The sequence below is a fragment of the Phacochoerus africanus genome, chromosome 11 (assembly GCF_016906955.1).
Source record: "Phacochoerus africanus isolate WHEZ1 chromosome 11, ROS_Pafr_v1, whole genome shotgun sequence".
NCBI lineage: Eukaryota > Metazoa > Chordata > Mammalia > Artiodactyla > Suidae > Phacochoerus > Phacochoerus africanus.
Window position 1 is genome coordinate 92,735,886 of NC_062554.1, and position 16,061 is coordinate 92,751,946.

Below are 16,061 nucleotides of genomic sequence, written 5' to 3' on the forward strand. Positions count from 1 at the left end.
TATAAAAGTGACATGATTAACTAAGTTAACAACTAAGACAATGGCATTCCTTTCCATTAGACAGGACCCCGGAAAAAGGTACCTCCCAGTGCCCGGATATCTGGTGCCGGCGCCCAGTCGCAGGGCTACAAGTTCAAAGCTTGGCTCTAGAGACAGGAGGAGTGGAAGGCGACGAGAGCTCGGAGACTCCTCCCACCAACGAAAAGGCAGCTCCACACACTCAAGAAACCACCAAGTGAGAGAAATCCAACCAAGCACCACGACGGTCCAGCCTAGTGGCCCAAGTTCGAGGATTCCTCTCTGACCTGGGCAAGCGAGATGCAAGGTGGCAGGACACTCCCGCCGGGTTCTAACTCCTCCGTTTCTCTACACTACGCTCCACGCTATTTAACTCTGTTCAAACTACTCCCCACTCCGAAAGGTCAGGGAAGGGAGGGTACGCCTGACTCCGCGGGCTGGCTAGTCACTGCCCCGCGAGCTTCGCCTCCTCGTCTGCAGCCTATGGCTGCGCGGATCGGGTCCCTCACTCCTGCTCAGGAGCGAGAATTGGATGGAAAGCCGAGAGGGTCCCGCCCCACGGTCACCGGAGATCGGGGATTGGCTGGGAAGCCGTGTGGATCCCGCCCTGTACTTGAAGCCAGAGGTGGAGGGGGCGAGGAGTGGGAGTAGGGAGGGGGCGAGGGTGGGGCTGGAGCGAGACGGGCCTGCGTGCTGGTAGGACCGGGCCCCGCCTCCCCCGGGCATCTTCGCCGGGGCTTTTACGCTGCAAGCTTGGGGAAGGCTCGGCGGTGGAGACGGCCGAGATGTAGGGTCTTTACCCATCTAGGCTGCGGTGAACTGCTTGCTGTAGGAGGAGCACAGCGCCTTGTCCGGGACAAGCAGGCCGGCAGCGCTTTGCTCCCTCAGGTACTTAACCCTCTGGAATGGATGCAGGAACTGATGGCCTGTTTTCACCCAAGTTGTGCAACTCGGAGCTCTGTTTCCCTTGCTTTTTTACCCCAGCTTCTGGCTTGCCGGCCGTTCTTACCCCATCCCAGTGTGACGCTTTTTGTAATCCTCAAGCAAGAATTTATACTAGCGCCTTATAAGGGAATCTTACTGTTCACCCAGGTCCTAGGAAGAGAACAGTATCTGCGTAGAATACTTCCTGACCTTGCTTTTCCTGTATCCACTAAGGTTGAAGTTTGCACAGTGTAGAGGTGCTGCCTAAGGTCCTTGACACCCCCAGGGACTCACACAAGCGTGAATTTGATCTGATGTCTTTGAGTATCTCCAAGAAAAGGAGTTTTTAACCAGAGGGAACTAGGAAAGTACTAGGGAGATCAAAATGTAGCTAACTTAGTTTCACATGCAAATCTATTTTACATGTATTTCCTGAAATAAAATATAGTTTTAATTCTTCATTTTAAATACACTTTCATTTTTTTTCTTAAGGCTTCACCTGTGGCATATGGAGGTTTCCAGGCTAGGGGTGGAATGGGAGCTGTGGCTGCCGGCCTACATAACAGGCCAGCAACTGCCAGATCTGAGCTGTTACCCATGCAGCAGCTAGCAGCAATGCTGGATCCCTAACAGACTGAGCCAGGCCAGGGATCAAACCGGCATCCTCAAGGAAACTATGTGGGGTTCTTAACCCGCTGAGCCACAATGGGAACTCCACATTTCATTTTTGTGGAAGAAAAGACCAATATTTCACAGTGGCTCTGAATTGGATATTAAATGTAAATAACTGAGTTTCAAATGAATATGTCATTACAGGTTGCAATCCTTTATCTGTCTTTTCTAACTTCCTTAATAATGAAATCTGACCTGAAAGGAACTGAGACTGTGCATAATTGAATATTCACATGTGGATATGTTAAAATTGGCTTACAAGATAGTAGTCTTAAACAGAAGAAAAAAACAACAACAACAAAAGCAAACACTCCAAAAAACTTCACAACACTTCTTTTCTCCTTCCTAGTGAATTTTGGCATCTCTTAAACTTTATGCATGTTAATCCCTGTGGGTGGCATAGAATTCAGGGTCACTTAACTTCACCACCTCTCTTCTAAAGTTCATTTAAAGGGAAGTGAGGTATTTCTGTAAAGATTCCTAGATAAGAAGAGAATAACCTGTGAGACTGTTGGAAAAGGAGTGGAGCAGAAACTTGGGTATGCTGGGGGAAAGTGTAATCTTTAAAAATACGCAGATAAACAGATTACTAATAATCCCCCAAAGCATATCTTTATAAGTGATTTGTTTTTCTGGAAAATACATAATAAGGTATGTTTTAATCACAGATTCCAAAGTATGTTCTGTTGGAGTTAAAGACTTATTGTCTCTGTTGAATTGTAAGTTCTTTATATATTCTGGATACAAATCCCTTATCAGATATATGATTTGCAAATATTTTCTCCCTGTCTGTGGGTTGTCTTCAGTTTTTTGTGTGTGTTTGTTTGTTGCTTTTGAGGGCTGCACCTGTGGCATATGGAAGTTTCCAGGATAGGGGTCGAATCAGAGCTGCCGCTGCCAGCCTACACCACAGCCACCAGCCTACACCACAGCCACAGCAACCCTGGATCCAAGCTGCATCTGCAACCTACACCACAGCTTGCGGCAGTGCAGCATCCTTAAACCACTGAGCGAGGCCAGGGATCAAACCTGAGTTCTCATGGATCCCAGTCGGGTTCTGAGTCGTGCTGAGCCACAAAGGGAAATCCCCATCACCATTTCTTAAAAAAACTATCACTTCCCCATTGAACTGTCACGGTGCCTTTGTAAAAAGTCAGTGGACCATAAATGACATGCTTTACGTCTACACTCTCAACTCTCTTTGGTTCATCTTCATGTCTGTTTTTTGCCAGTACCACACTGTCTTAATTTCTGCATTTTTCATTGTTTTGAAATTGATATCTTAGTCCTCGGACCTTTATTTTCCTTTTTCAAGATTGTCTTAGTTATTGCGGATCTCTCGCAGTCCCAAGGACTTAACACTTTGCAAAATAGTACAGACATCAGAGGAGTCTGACTTTGTATATACACTGATTTAGTATATATCTTATGCTTCTCCAAAACCAAATCTGATATAGTTAGTGCAGTGGACCTATCAGTGTTCTTGGTTCTTTACAGCATCACAGCAACATGCAGCTCATGTGCTTTAATCAGCAACATTTTCGTTTACACAGTTATTATAAGGAAAAAAGTTATTCACAAAGGTCAGGTTCATGACAAATATTTGTTAATAGCACTAGGTTTTAATCTAAATATTGTGTAATATTCATGTTCATGGGTATCTGGAGACTTTTTCCAATATATAACATCCACGAAAATAAGAGAATGTATATATACCCTCAAACCAGTTTTCATTTTAAATAACTGCTTTAGAGTTTGCCCAGAGAAGTACTGTAATTCAGCCCTTTAGTGAAACTTAGAGTGGGGGCTAATCACCAGGCAGTATGTTCCTACTTATTATTTCTAGTTACAAATTATATTACCAAGAAACAAACTTTGAAAATAATCTGAGAAGATGGTCACTCATGGAATTGTGGGTGATCTGCCTGATTTACGCTTCATCATGCTTGCTGACATCCGAACCTGATTTTTTTTTTTAATTTTAGGAATATTTTTCAATTTTAGTTTAATTTTTATAATTAACAGCATGAAATGTACCTAGAAATTCTCGGCCTATCCATTAGCATTACGTACTTAGAGGAGAATGTTTGAGGATTTTGAGGGTGACTTGTAACTTGTTACCTTTGTCATACGGTGAGTATTTTTCTTTTTGAAACTTGCATTCCATATTAGTTTATGCCTCATAATCTGATACATGCCTTATAGTGTGCCTTGCCTGCTTAAAAATATATATGTTTAAAGTATATTGAAGGTGTTGGTATTATTTAAAATACTTCTGGGTACTTCAAATCATTCTACTTTTTTTTTTTTCTATCCTTAAGTTACCAGAAAGGATACCCAAAACCAAACAAAGGAACTTGATTATGGTTTATACAGAAGGAGAGATGTCATGTTATTCTATGTTATTTCATCACAGAACCTTTAACAATTTGAAACTCTTCTGAGCTCCAGTTTTTTGTTTGGTTTGGTTTGGGTGTTTTGTTTTGTTTTTTTAATCTCTCATGCTTGTGACTAAAATGAAATTCTAATGCCTAAAAGCAGCAAATACTTTTTAAAAATCCTGTAGTAAAGATTCTCATATCAGCCATGAGATGAGATGAGGTGAAGTTCCCTCTATGTCACACATTCTTGTGATTATGGAAGTGAAAAAAAAAAAGAACGGAAAGGACAAATGATTGGAATTTATGTTTAGTATATGCCAAGATAATTGATAAAGATCCAAAACATTGCATGATTTGAAGTACCCTCTGTAATATTGAAGAGATATGAAATTAAGTTCTATATAGTCGTAGAGACAAGTGCCACTTATTGTAGTTTTATTCTTGACAATTTTTACATTACAAAGCTGGGGCACACAAAGAATGGTCTAATGTTTGTACTGCCAGGCTTTCTTTTTTTTTTTTTATTATTTTAAAGGTAACTTTTTTTTTCTTTTTTCTTTTTTTAATTTTTTCCTGCTGTACAGCGTGGGGATCAAGTTATTCTTACCTGTATACATTTTTTCCCCCACCCTTTCTTCTGTTGCAATATGAGTATCTAGACATAGTTCTCAATGCTACTCAGCAGGATCTCCTCGTAAATCTGTTCTAAGTTGTATCTGATAACCCCAAGCTCCCAATCCCTCCCATTCCCTCCCTCTCCTATTGGGCAGCCACAAGTCTATTCTCCAAGTCCATGATTTTCTTTTCTGTGGAGATGTTCATTTGCGCTGGATATTAGATTCCAGTTATAAGTGATATCATATGGTATTTGTCTTTCTCTTTCTGGCTCATTTCACTCAGTATGAGATTCTCAAGCTCCATCCATGTTGCTGCAAATGGCATTATGTCATTCTTTTTTATGGCTGAGTAGTATTCCATTGTGTGTGTGTGTGTGTGTGTGTGTGTGTGTGTGTGTGTGTGTGTGTGTGTAGCACATCTTCCGAATCCAATCATCTCTTGATGGACATTTGGGTTGTTTCCATGTCCTGGCTATTGTGAATAGTGCTGCAATGAACATGCGGGTGCATGTGTCTTTTTTAAGGAAAGTTTTGTCCGGATAGATGCCCAAGACTGGGATTGCGGGGTCATATGGAAGTTCTATGTATAGATATCTAAGGTATCTCCAAACTGTTCTCCATAGTGGCTGTACCAGTTTACATTCCCACCAACAGTGCAGGAGGGTTCCCTTTTCTCCACAACCCCTCCAGTGCTTGTTATTTGTGGACTTATTAATGATGGCCATTCTGACTGGTGTGAGGTGGTATCTCTTGGTAGTTTTGATTTGCATTTCTCTTATATCAGTGATGTAGAGCATTTTTTCATGTGTTTGCTGCCCATCTCTATATCTTCCTTGGAGAGCAGTCTATTCAGGTCTTTTGCCCATTTTTCCATTGATTGATTGGCTTTTTTGCTGTTGAGTTGTGTATGTTGCTTATATATTCTAGAGATTAAGCCCTTGTTGGTTGCATCATTTGAAACTATTTTCTCCCATTCTGTAAGTTGTCTTTTTGTTTTCTTTTGGGTTTCCTTTGCTGTGCAAAAGCTTTTCAGTTTGATGAGGTCCCATGGGTTTATTTTTGCTCTATTTATTTCTATTGCTTTGGGAGACTACCTGAGAAAATATTCATGATGTTGATGTCAGAGAGTGTTTTGCCTATGTTTTCTTCTAGGAGTTTGATGGTGTCCTGTCGTATATTTAAGTCTTTCAGCCATTTTGAGTTTATTTTTGTGCATGGTGTGAGGGTGTGTTCTAGTCTCATTGCTTTGCATGCAGCTGTCCAGGTTTCCCACAATGCTTGCTGAATAGACTTTCTTTTTCTGCCGGTGCCAGCTCAGCAGGATGGGGCTGAAGAACGGGTGCTGTGGAACTTAAGGAAAAAAAGTTAACATAAAACAAGACACAGAGACATTTATCTTAAGTAAAGGTGGGAACTGAGGGACTCAAGGTCTCAGGGACCAAGAGCCCTGCCTCAAGAATCCACACTGCTTTTATTGTACTCTTTAGATAAGATCAAGTGAGGAGTGGCTATGGGTGGATGATACAGGATTTGTTTACTATTATATAAGTTCTTTTACTATTTAAAAAGCCACTTAGGTGGTAAAAGGTTAAGCTCTTACTCTGACCTCTAGGCATATAACAGTTCTTAAGCTTAAGTCACTTAAGCCTTTAGGTCTTTGTTCTTAAGCTTAAGTCATTTACCAGCACTGTGACTGTTTTTCCAAGCAGAAAGATGGGATAAAGTAAAGAAGGACAAGATGGACTTTTCAAAGAAACATGTCTTGTGACATTTTTCCCATTTTATGTTCTTGCCTCCCTTGTCAAAGATTAATTGACCATAGGTGTCTGGGTTTCTTTCTGGGTTCTCTTCTCTATTCTGTTCCATTGGTCTGTCTGTCTGTTTTGATACCAGTACCACACTGTTTTGATGACTGTGGCTTTGTAGTATTTCTTGAAGTCTGGGAGAGTGATGCCTCCTGCTTGGTTTTTGTTTCTCAGGATTGCTTTGGCAATTCTGGGTCTTTTGTGGTTCCATATAAATGTTTGGATTGTTTGTTCTAGTTCTGTGAAAAATGTCAGGGGTAATCTGATAGGGATTGCATTGAATCTGTAGATTGCTTTGGGTAGTATGGCCATTTTTACAATATTGATTTTTCCAATCCAGGAACATGGAATATCTTTCCATTTCTTTACATCTTCTTTGATTTCTTTGATTAAAGTTTCATAGTTCTCGGCATATAGGTCCTTTACCTCCTTGGTCAGGTGTATTCCGAGGTATTTAATTTTGTGAGGTGCAATTTTAAAAGGTATCATATTTTTGAATTCCTTTTCTAATATTTCATTGCTGGTATACAGAAATGCAACTGACTTCTGAATGTTCATCTTATCTCCTGCTATTTTGCTGAATTTATTCATCAGTTCAAGGAGTTTTGGGGTTGAGTCCTTAGGGTTTTCTATGTATAGTATCATGTCATCTGCATACAGTGACAGTTTTCTCTCTTCTCTTCCTATGTGGATACCTTTTATTTCTCTTGTTTGTCTAATTGCTGTGGCTAGGACTTCCAAAACTATGTTGAAGAGCAGTGGTGAGAGTGGGCATCCCTATCTTGTTCCAGATTTGAGTGAGAAGGCTTTCAGTTTTTCTCCATTGAGGATTATATTTGCTGTGGGTTTATCATAAATGGCTTTGATTATGTTCAGGAATGTTCCCTCTATACCCAGGTTGGCGAGGGTCTTGATCATGAATGGATGTTGGACTTTGTCACATGCTTTTTCTGTGTCTATTGAGATGATCATATGATTTTTGACTTTTCTTTTGTTAATGTGGTGTATGATGCTGATTGATTTGCATATGTTGAACCATCCTTGTGAACCTGGGATGAACCCTACCTGGTCATGGTGTATAATTTTTTTGATATGTTGTTGGATTCAGTTGGCTAGGATTTTGTTGAGAATTTTTACATCTATATTCATCAATGATATTGGCCGATAGTTTTCTTTTTTGGTCATATCTTTGTCTGGTTTTGGAGTTAGGGTGATGGTTGTACTGCCAGTCTTAATATCAAGAAGTCAAAGGAGGATTTCCATTTCTGCCCCAAAGACCATACTTCTCTTTTTTCCTGTTGTAATAGCATCACTTTTCTACCATGTCAAGTTCACACAACTTATGAACACACAACTATCTACCAATAAGATCTCAATTGTAGTGAAGTTAAACACTGTTAACCTTAACAATAAAATAGTAATATTTTACCAGCAAAAATGGGCTTATTTGGGAATAGCAGAAGAATTTGGGACAAGTTAGCTATATCAAAAGCCATAGATAAGCCCCAACAAACAAAGGAGAGGGACATTGTTTTATAGAGAAAAACTAGGAACTTGGGCAGGTTGTTTTGAAAAAAAAGTTCACTGGAGAAAAGAGATTTCAGGGTGATGATAGTTCCTCATTGGCTGAGTTGCTGGGGCAGCCAGTTTTTTGTAGGAGACGCAATATATATCTTTTCCTGGGCCCTGATAATGAATGATTCTTTCCTGTTGTTTCTTCTGTTGGGGTCTGTAACTGACAGTTCTTTCTATAATTGATGTTATAGAAACCTCCCTCCTTCTGGCCTCCCAATTCCATTTTAGTAATGATGCCCTTTGTTAATTTTTCATTTCTTTCGTTTGATCAAGAGTCAGACTTTTTAATTCAGTGGCCTTTTGTCTCTCAGTGCCAGAAAATACCTTTCCTGGGTGTCATGCCCCACAACAGAGGAAGTTGTATAGATTGAAAACCTATTGAGGAGTTCCTGTTGTGCCTCAGTGGGTTTAAGACTCTACATTGCCTCTGTAAGGATGTGGGTTCGATCCCGGCCTTGCTCAGTGGGTTAAGGATCCAGCATGGCCATTATCTGCAGCATAGATCATAGTGCAACTTGGATCTGGTGTTGCTGTGGCTGCGGCATAGGCTGGCAGCTGCGGCTCTGATTCAGCCCCTAGCCTGGGAACTTCCACATGCTACAGGTGCAGCCCTAAAAAGAAAAAAAGAAAAACTATTGAGGTCACATTTGAGTAACAAGGATGTGTAGGATGGAGAATTCTCAGGCAGTTCCCATCTATAGTCCATATTTGTCAAGATTTTAAGCACTGGAGATCATCTCCATATTAAATTCATCATTTACACAAAGGTTTGACAGGCAACAAGTCTGGAACCAAAAGTAACATGACAATTCCATGTTCTAAACAAGGACCCTATGGAGTTCCCTGGTGACCTAGCAGGTTAAGGATGTGGTGTAGTCACTATTGTGACTCGAGTTCCATTCCTGGCCTGGAAACTTTTGTTTGCTGCGGGCACAGCCAGAAAACAAACAAACAAGCAAACAAGGACTCTAGGCCTGAAGGTAACGAACTGAACAGATATTTATTGGCACTTATTCTAACTTAGGGGAGAAAAGTTCTCCTTACGGAGGCAAACCTAGAATGCCTCCTGGAAATCCCTGCTTAAAGCAGCCATGAAAGCAAAATAGAATTCTGAATATAGCAAGAGCATGTTCAGACTGAAAGAATTGTGTGCATTTGAAAAAGATGCAATGCAGGAATAAACATAAAGTAGTAGCTGGTGAACTCCTCACAAAGGTAGCAAAACATCAAAGACCTTTTAAATTAAAGTTGTTATCTCAAAAGAAGTTAGGAAGCAGATGTGTTCTCAACAATATAGCCCGTAAGGTTACAAATTCGGAGACCATGAATTTGACTGAGAATCCAAAGTCAGTTAATGGACAGATAAAAAGAGGTGTTGGTGCATCCTGAACTTCTAACATGCTTGTTCTGGCCATCTTGGGAAATCTGTCTCATCAGATGTCATCTGCTTCAATTCTGGGGAACTTTTACTTTCAAGTCAGCAGATAGTCAGGGTTTGTTGCTTTCTTTGGATGTGTCGCCTGAATCCAAGAATCTCTTCTCTAAAATTTGATGGCACAAGGATTGATTAGCAGTACCTGATAGGGGCCTTCCCAGCAAAGAGGAAGGGAGTCTTTCTGGAGGTGTCTTTTCCAACAGACAAAAATCTCCAGGCTGCAAAATGTGATGCTTAGAGTCTTTGCCTCCTGGGAGCATACTATGAAAAGATTGCTATACTTAAAGATAGTTAATTTTTGATAGAAGCAATTAGGCCTTTGCAATCTCTAAGTCTACCTCCTTTTATCAGGTGCTTACCAAAAGAGGCAGGGGCCAGGTGCACTGTACATCCTACAACTATCTCAAAGAATGAAAGTTTTTGAGCTCCAAAGAGGGTAGTTTGGAGACTTACAAAGACCACTGTCAATGCTTGTGGCCCAGGTAGTTGGAAGGTCTCTATGGATTTTGCCAGTTGAGTTTTAATAGTCCTGGTAGTGCCTTCAACTAACCCTGAGAATTGAAGATGATAAGCACAGTGAAAATGTCAAACTGGCCAGACTGTGCAGAATTATAGAAGTACCTGACCAGTTAAAATGGGTTTCCCAGTCACTCCAAAGTTTGAGAGCATTCTCCAGGGAGGGATAGTCTTTTCTAAGAAAATTTTGGCCACAGAACAAGCAGGGGCCTGTCTACAAGGAAGACCTTTGATCTGGTGAGAAATACAAACCATGGCTAAAATGTATTTGTATCTGTGAGATGAGGGATATCATATAAAATCCCATTTGTCAAACCTCAATGGCCCATTAGGTAATTCAAGGTGTTTGGGAGCTATGGGAAGAGGTTTCCCTGGATTGTATTTTATTTTGTTTTTTAAAATTTTTAATTTATAGTTGATTTGCAATGCTGTGTCAATTTCTGCTGTACAGCAAAGTGACCCAGTCATACATATACATACATTCCCTTTCTCATATAATCTTCCATCATGGTCTATCCCAAGAGACTGCATATAATTCCCTGAGCTGTACAGTAGGACCTCATTGCTTATGCATTCTAAATGGAATACATCTACTAACCCCACATTCTCCCTGGATTGTATTTTAAACAGATGGGACAAGTGAGGTGGACACCTTTTGTGGCCTTATGATTATTTTCCCACCAATATTGGTTCACAAATGCTATCATCTTGTCAGTAGACCAGTGGTTTAATGACTGTACAGTGGTAAGTAGTGGAAATTCAGGAGGGCTTCTACTGCATGGGGCATAAGGATGGTTAAAGGGGATGCCATAACTATATTGCTGGTTGCTTTAACCAAAAGGGCAGAGGCAGGAATGGCTGTATCTGGGGAGCATCCTTGGGCCACGTGTTTTAGTTGTTGGCTATTATACCCTATGGATTTGTGGTGGCCTCCATTTTGGGGACAAGAACTCTGAGGGAATTCCCTTCCTTTTCACAGAAAAAGGGGAAGTTGATTATTAGATTAGCAAGTGGTCTCTTTAAGCTTGTCTTTGAGGTGGCTCCACCAAAAGATAGATCATCCCAATCCTCCCAAATAATAGGGTCAGACATTATTTTTCAGTAAAATATATAGGAGCTGGGTCATAAGAGAGAAGTTTGAAATCCAGTTTTGACAGTAGTCAGCTAGCCCGAGAAAACCTCCTAATTGGCACTTAGTTTTAGGTTTTGGAAAGCTCAGGATGCCACGAAGCCTACCTAGATCCAAATGTAGTCCTTGTTCTGACATCAAGTACCCTAAATATCAAACCTGAGTTTGAGCAAACTGCAGTTTTTCTTTGGAGACTTTATGTTCCTTCAAAAGTTTTAGTAGGTAGATGCTGTCTTCCTCTAAAGAAGCTTGAGGAGGGGAACAGAGAAGCAAATCACCTATAAATTATAATAGAGTAGAGCCTGCAGAAAACTGTATATCCTCTAAAGGGCTTCCGTGATTTGTGAAAAGACAAACTTCCTGTGAAATCCCAGGGCCTTACTGTTCAAGTTTATTACCTTTCTTCCAAAGTGAAAGCAAAAAGGTATTGTCTAGCCTTATTAACTGGAATACTAAAAAATGTACTGTAAAAATCAATTACAGTAAAAATTTGCTTTCTGTGGGAATGGATGTCAGTAGTGAGTAGGATTAGGAACAACAATAAGAATGTTTTTTATTGCTTGTAAGTCCCGGGTGAACCTTCATCCAAGGGCATTGGGTTTTCTTACTAGTATACCCAAGTTTAGCTTTAGCGCCAACAAAAATGGAGCAAATAAAAGATGGCAAAGGGCCGTGTAATTCACTTGGTTGGCTATTTGTGTGTGTGTGTTTAGGGCCGAACCTGTGGCATATGGAGGGTCCCAGGCTAGGGGTCGAATTGGAGCTGTAGCTGCTGGCCTACACCACAGCTCACGGCAACGCCAGATCCTTAACCCACTGAGCAAGGCCAGGGATTGAACCTGCGTTCTCATGGGTGCTAGTCAAATTCGTTTCTGCTGAGTCACGATGAGAACGCCTTTGTTGGCTATTTTGATTGCTACTGTCAAATTCTAGCATTATTTCTCCCTTTGCAGAGATAGAAATTCCAGCATGCTGTTATTCTAAGAAGCCTCAGCCTAGTAAATGAATAGGGGCAGAGGAACCAAGGAGGAAAGTGTACCTCCCAAAGGGCGTAAAGAAAATGGAATAGGTTTAGATACAGGAACTGGGGAGGCTTTTTAGGGATCCCCATGATTTGACCTTTCTTAGTGCTCTGAGGCAGGGGCTGCTTTCTAGCAGTGGGTTGAGCTCTGGTGTCAGTAAGGACACAGAGAGAGATTCATTCCCAATCTGAAGAGTGGTTTCTCATGCTGATTAAAGAGGGGGGATTGGGAAGAACTCCCATGGTTCCTCAGGGCCCCATATCTGGGAAGTAGGAGGACTTTGGAAAGGCTGGCTGGAGGGTTGAAGGCTCCTGGAGTACTTGAGTTTGTAAAAATATTTTTTTTCAATGTCTTGGCTCTTTGCAGTAACAGCAGAAACTAGGAGGTTTTTGGTTTTGTTTAGGGGGCTTTCAGTTTCCTCTGAGCACAGGAACTCACATGAGCGTAGAGCTCATGGAGTTGGAAATTAAGAATTCTAAGTTGTCTCTCTTTTAGGGACTCATCTGGGGTGCAAATGAGCTGATTTGCCAAATTAACTAAATCTGGAGGTGGACATAGTTTTGAGGTAGGAGGTAGATGGGCCCCTGGGCTGAGAACAGCTGGGACTTGTTAGGCTGAGTAAATTGGACTTTGCTTCTCTTTGACACCTCAAGGAGAAAGTTCATGGCAGAGCTCAGCTGAGCTCTGCTGGAGTAAAAAGATGACCACATCAATCACTTCTGGGGTCAAGAAGACCTCCCTAATTACACATGTGAGGAAAGACAAAAAGGAATGGGGTGCCAGGCCATAATAAGTCCTGATACCCTTCCATAACCCTTTGATCTGGAATCCACCTTGACCAAAATATGTGCACACTCTCGGGGAGGTACTGTTTTCAGTCAGGTGTAGGAGTGAGAGAGAAAACAAGATAATTGGCCAAAGGAAAACGAAGACCCAGAAGAACTGCCCCATGTAAGGGATTTAAGTCATCTCTCTGGTGCATTCCTCACTTGGGGACACCCACACCTACATTTCTCTTTGGGTATGTGTTACTGCTTTGCTTCTGCCTTAGATAAAATAATGTAGTTCTCTGTATGGTCTCCCACGTGTTGTACTGTGTCTCTAACAATAAACTTTTATACCTGTTTTTATAATCTTTGCTTCCTTGAAACATTTTTGTTTTTAATGGGGGCAAGAATCAGGGCAATTCTACTTTTAGCCTCTAGCTAGTTTAGTGGCTAGGATTCCTGGTTTTCACCCAGGCTGTCCAGGTTCAATTCCTAAGTAGAGAATTATGATCTTGCTTCAAACCATCACTCACCCAGTGCTGTCTTGCCAAAATCAGTTTTCTATTCCACCCTGATTCTTTTTACCAACGGAGAAAGATCCCAGCTCAGCCCATTAACAAACAAAATAGAATTAGAGGCTGAGTGGATTTAGCTTCTGAAGGAAGGCCAGAATTCCCTTCGAAAACAATCTGAAGTCTATTATAATAGTCGTGACTGAGTTCATCAGATTTTTGTGTGCAAGTCTGAATTTTGTTTGAATCAGGCTTAGGAAAACTACTGTAATTACCCAGTACAAGTTTTCAGCAAATGTGCTGCCTTTTCCCAAAAGTTAAAAGTTTGTTTTTCTAAACCTGTTCAGCAATTTCATCAAATATTTGGCTTGACAGTCACTAACAAGCAGGTGCAATAACTGGTTATAAATCTGAGTAACCAAGTTGGTAAATTTGAATAACTATGTTAAATTCTTCAGCAAACCTTTGGGGCTTCTGAGTTACTCAGATACTCTTTAACTAGGGCTCTCAGTTTGGCCTTTGTCCAAGGAACACAAGAAATTTGGGGTTTTTTTTGGACCCTCCGCAGAGTTAACTTTAAAGGGACAGGTGGCTGCCTTCAGAAAAATGGGGGAGGGGAGGGAGAGGAGTCAGAAGTTTTCTTGTTTTTCTTTCTTTGTCCCTGCCCTCCCAGATCTCTGAAATATTTACATTACATGGTCTTACAAATGACTGCTTTAAAATTGATTCTTCTGGAGTTCCCCTCGTGGCGCAGTGGTTAAGGAATCCGACTAGGAACCATGAGGTTGCGGGTTCGGTCCCTGCCCTTGCTCAGTGGGTTAACATCGGCGTTGCCATGAGCTGTGGTGTAGGTTGCAGACGCGGCTTGGATCCCGCGTTGCTGTGGCTCTGGCGTAGGCCGGTGGCTACAGCTCCGATTAGACCCCTAGCCTGGGAACCTCCATGTGCTGCGGGAGCGGCCCAAGAAATAGCAACAACAACAACAACAAAAAAAAAAAAGACAAAAAAAAATTAAAAATAAAATTGATTCTTCTGTAAGAATGTCAAGGACAACATTTTTTTTCTTTTGTTGTTTATTTGCCTCAATTTATAAATTGTATTTTGCAGAGAAGCAATATTAGAGTCCCTGATAATGCTTTGAAGCCTCAAAATATTAATCGAAATATATGTCCCATTAAGTTTGGACAGTTTTAGAGCCATAGCTGTCTAATTCAGCTTGTCTGAGGAGTTTAAAACTTCCTCATAAAGGCCATGAGAGGTTTTTTTTCCTGTAGAGCAAAAAGAAAAATTCCCCAACAACAACACAGTTACAATAGGGACAGCCCAGTTCCAAAAGGAATCGGGCTAAAAGCACAGTTCCATTGACCAGCTGATAGAGTTCCAGCAGGAACAGCCCCGTTCCCAAGGAATTGGGCCAAAGGCCAAACGGGCACTCTCTGGAGGGACAAAGCCTTTAAACAGATCCTACAGAAAGCCTGGAGAGCTCAGAATGCACAGAGCTTGAAATCCAAGAGAGACACCCTCCGACTCCAGGGTCAGTGAGAAAGCAGTGGGCTCTGGGACACCAGCACGCGTTTGCTCACAACCTCAGAGCTGCTGGAAGTCTTCTTGGGATCCCATTTCTGATTATTAAGTAATGTTGACCTTAAAAATGAAAGTTCTTTCACCAGCCAAAACGGGTTTATTTGGGAATAGCAGAGGAGTTGCAATACAGAACAAGCAAGCGACAGCAAAAGCCATAGGCAAGATCAAGAGAAGAAATTTTATGGAGACAAGGGAGGAAGTTAGGAAGGGTTGTTTTGAACAAGTCTTTTGGAGAAAAGTGCAAGTTCAGGGTGATGGCACTTTCTCCCCGGCTGAGTTGCTGGGGGCAGCTGTTTCCTGAAGGAGATGCAATGTACAGATTTTCCTGTTGGGGGGTCTGTAATCAATGATATTTTCTTGCTAATGATTCTGTTGGGGTCTGTAATTGACAATTTCTCCTGTAATTGATGTCAAGTGGTACTGCATGAATGCTACCTCCCTGCCCTTTCTGGTCTCCTGACTCCATTTAATTAATTAATTAATTGTCTTTTTAGGGCCATGCCCATAGCATATGGAGGTTCCAAGGCTAGAGACTGAATCCGAGCTGCAGCCACAGCAACACCAGATCCAAGCCGAGTCTGTGACCTACACCACAGCTCACCACAAGGCCGGACCCTTAACCCACTGAGCGAGGCCAGGGATCAAACCTGCATCTTCATGGATCCTAGTCAGATTCGTTTCCACCAAGCCACGATGGAAATTCCCTGACTCTATTTTAATGAGGTTTCCCTTTATGAATTTTCACAATACAAAACCTTTCCTTTTTCTCCTTCCAGTCAGTGGTTCCTTTCCTAACACAAACTCACAAGGTAACTACGCTTCTTTGAAGAGGTAGTTTCATCTTTTATTAGTGCCAGGTGGAACCATCTGTTCCTTGTTGAAACTTCTAATAACCACTGATTTCCCCTATGCTGACCTTCCCTGCCCTGCCGAGCTTTGCTTTAGTTCTGTGCATTTAGCATCTGTAAAAATTCTCATCTCCTCTGGCTTATTTGTGATTTTCTTTAAGCTTTCCCTTTCTCTGCATTCGTAGGACCTCTAAAACCATCTGTGTTTTTTGAGGTTTTTTATATGTCTTATTTCCCTCTGAGCACAGGAACTCAC

The 16,061-nt window shown here is 41.4% G+C and overlaps 2 protein-coding genes across 6 annotated transcripts in view; one reads left to right on the forward strand and one right to left on the reverse strand.

The window, feature by feature from the left end:
* CROT (carnitine O-octanoyltransferase) overlaps nucleotides 1-499 on the reverse strand; it is a 45,070-nt gene extending 44,571 nt beyond the window's left edge. For 2 of the 5 annotated variants that reach the window (XM_047753035.1, XM_047753031.1), the window contains exon 1: nucleotides 306-499. The gene's annotated coding sequence lies outside the window, so the exon portion shown is untranslated. Of the gene's footprint in view, nucleotides 1-82 lie in introns of all 5 variants that reach the window. The other 3 variants (XM_047753030.1, XM_047753034.1, XM_047753033.1) reach the window with 3 other exon arrangements.
* A 244-nt stretch (nucleotides 500-743) lies between these two features.
* The window catches only part of TMEM243 (transmembrane protein 243), a 119,735-nt gene continuing 104,417 nt past the window's right edge, over nucleotides 744-16,061 (forward strand). The window contains exon 1 of the mRNA XM_047752931.1: nucleotides 744-906. The gene's annotated coding sequence lies outside the window, so the exon portion shown is untranslated. The remainder of the gene's footprint in view (nucleotides 907-16,061) is intronic.